The sequence below is a fragment of the Nomascus leucogenys genome, chromosome 22a, assembly GCF_006542625.1.
Source record: "Nomascus leucogenys isolate Asia chromosome 22a, Asia_NLE_v1, whole genome shotgun sequence".
Taxonomy (NCBI): Eukaryota; Metazoa; Chordata; class Mammalia; order Primates; family Hylobatidae; genus Nomascus; species Nomascus leucogenys.
Genome location: NC_044402.1, coordinates 53,894,251 through 53,896,956, shown reverse-complemented (window position 1 = coordinate 53,896,956; position 2,706 = coordinate 53,894,251). Strand labels below are relative to the sequence as shown.

Below are 2,706 nucleotides of genomic sequence, written 5' to 3'. Positions count from 1 at the left end.
ATAGGGCAGACTGATTTTCAATCACTTTATTCTTCTTTTTCAAGAACGTTTTAGGCGTCGGCGTCGCTCCCGCCCTGGAGCTCTAGGCCCGCGTTTCCCCGCGAGCCATGGGGTCAAGTGCCGGCGGCTGAGGGCGTGCGAGGAGCCTCCCCCCGTTCTGCGTTGGGTCTGGCGTCGGGGTCGTTGTGTCTTGACAACCGCTCTGGTACCTGTTTCCGAGGCAGCAGGTGCGGCCGCTTTAGCCTTGAGCCGGCTCCGCGTCTGCCTGCTGGTCTCTGCTAGTGCCGACCCTTCTCTTCGCGGATCCTTCGCCAAGCAGCGACCCTGAGCCCACAGGCGGAGCGCTCTGCAATGGCGGCCTCGACGGCCTCGCAACGGCCCCTCAAGGGGATCCTGAAGGACAAGACCTCTACGACGTCCTCTATGGTGGCGTCGGCCGAACAGCCCCGTAGAAGTGTCCACGAGGAGCTGAGCAAAAAATCCCAGAAGTGGGATGAAATGAACATCCTGGCGACATATCGTCTAGCGGACAAAGACTATGGTTTAATGAAAATAGATGAACCAAGCACTCCTTACCATATTATGATGGGTGATGATGAAGATGCATGCAGTGATACAGAAACCACTGAAGCCATGGCACCAGATATCCTGGCTAAGAAATTAGCTGCTGCTGAAGGCTTGCAGTATCGGGTTCAGGAACAAGAAGGCAGTGGAGAGCAGGATCGTGACCTCTCACCTGAAGAATGAGGAAAAAAGCGACAATTTGAGATGAAAAGGACGCTTCACTACAATGAAGGACTCAATATCAAACTAGCTAGACAATTTCAAAAGACCTACACGATGATGACGAAGTTGAAGAAACGTTAGAGACTGCACATGGAGAAAGCATGAATACGGAAGAATCAAATCAAGGATCTACTGCAAGTGACCAACAGCAAAAGAAATGACGAAGTTCATAGAAGAGATTTGTTCAACACTCTTATTGTTTGTTAGATATGAGCCCCGTTGCTATAATACATTGCTTCTCGTTCTCCACAAGTCATGACTTAAGTACCAAAATGCATACCAGTTATTATATATTGCCAAGAATTAAATGAAAACCTTAAAGACTAATTAGACTGAAAATGCCTAATTGATATATATATTCTTGTGCCTAGTACTTTACCACAAATACAGTGTAATATCATCAGTCCAAAACTGTATTACTTTTGTAAAAACACTGGTTAATTTGTATATTACATAGCTTTTTATGCTTTAGAGGTTAAACAATATCTTTGGGGGGGAACTAATTTATTTTCATCACTCTAAATGTGGTGGTAACTCTTATAAAGCTTGTTGACTTTTTTTTTTAACCGAAAGCCAATTGAACAACAGGATATATAGGCTGATAAATATTCAGGCTGAATAGTATTTTAACACTTGTCTTCAACTTGATTTGTCTGTTTAATTGAAAAGGATTGTGGCCGGGCAGGGTGGCTCACGCCTGTAATCCCAGCACTTTGGGAGGCCGAGGCGGGTGGATCACAAGGTCAGGAGATCGAGACCATCCTGACTACCACGGTGAAACCCCGTCTCTACTAAAAAAATACAAAAAACTAGCCAGGCGTGGTGGCGAGTGCCTGTAGTCCCAGCTAATCGGGAGGCTGAGGCGGGAGAATGGCGTGAACCCGGGAGGCGGAGCTTGCAGTGAGCCGAGATCGTGCCACTGCACTCCAGCCTGGGCGACAGAGCGAGACTCCATCTCAAAAAAAAAAAAAAAAAATTTGAAAAGGATTGTAAGAGTTACTGTTACATTTTCTGGCCTACTACCTTTAAAATTCCCGTTGCATTTCTTTGTATTTACAAGGAAAAGACTGAACTTTTTCTCATCAAAGCTAGCTTTTTTCTCACAAATTATCAGGTTAAACTTGCACTAATGTCTGCTCTTTTTTTTTTTTTTAATGTTTTTGGTACACTGGGCAGACTTCAGTTTTTTAAAAACCAAACATTCTAATGCAGCTATCTCGGCATTCCCTTTAAATACCTGTCTTAACCTCCTACTTTTATTTCCTACTCCTTTCCACACACGTACACAATCCTTTACCTTTTAAAGAATCATTAAGATTGTCACACATTAGGAACTTTTTCGCTCACTCTTCTGTCATTTGCTGCAATAGTGAAATTCTTATTTTGACCATCAATGCCTATTAATTCTTCTAATACATGAAGAAAATAGATTGAGTAGCAGCAGTACTGTAGGCGGGAAATACAATTTAACTGCTGAATTTCTATACCTCTCTGATTGCTAATTAAATTGCTATTATTAGTTTGTTTGGCTTAATTAGACTTAAGAAAACAACTAACAGGGTTTTTGTTTTTTGTTTTTTGTTTTTGTATGTAACCAGTGATATGATTATTCCTGAATGTACAGACAGAAGGAAGCCTGGACATTGTTTATTTTAAAAACTTTAGTCCCTGCTTTAAGGGAATATGATAATGTATACCATGACAAATGTACTTTATTATTCTAACACAGTAAGAATTACTTGGAACTTTTTCCTGAAACTAAGTGCAGGAAAGCCCTGTGTGTCTTGGTTTAGTGATGGTTTCATTTCTAGCCATACAGCTGATGGATTGTATACAATTTTTGTTAGTGCCAAAATAATATGTTATATGAACAGACTTCTAAAATAATTTCTGTATATTATATATGTAAGAAGGCTTTTA

General features: G+C 41.6%; 1 pseudogene; it reads left to right on the top strand.

The window, feature by feature from the left end:
- Window positions 1-351: 351 nt before the first annotated feature.
- On the top strand, window positions 352-959 carry LOC100605584 (annotated as a pseudogene).
- Window positions 960-2,706: the final 1,747 nt, after the last annotated feature.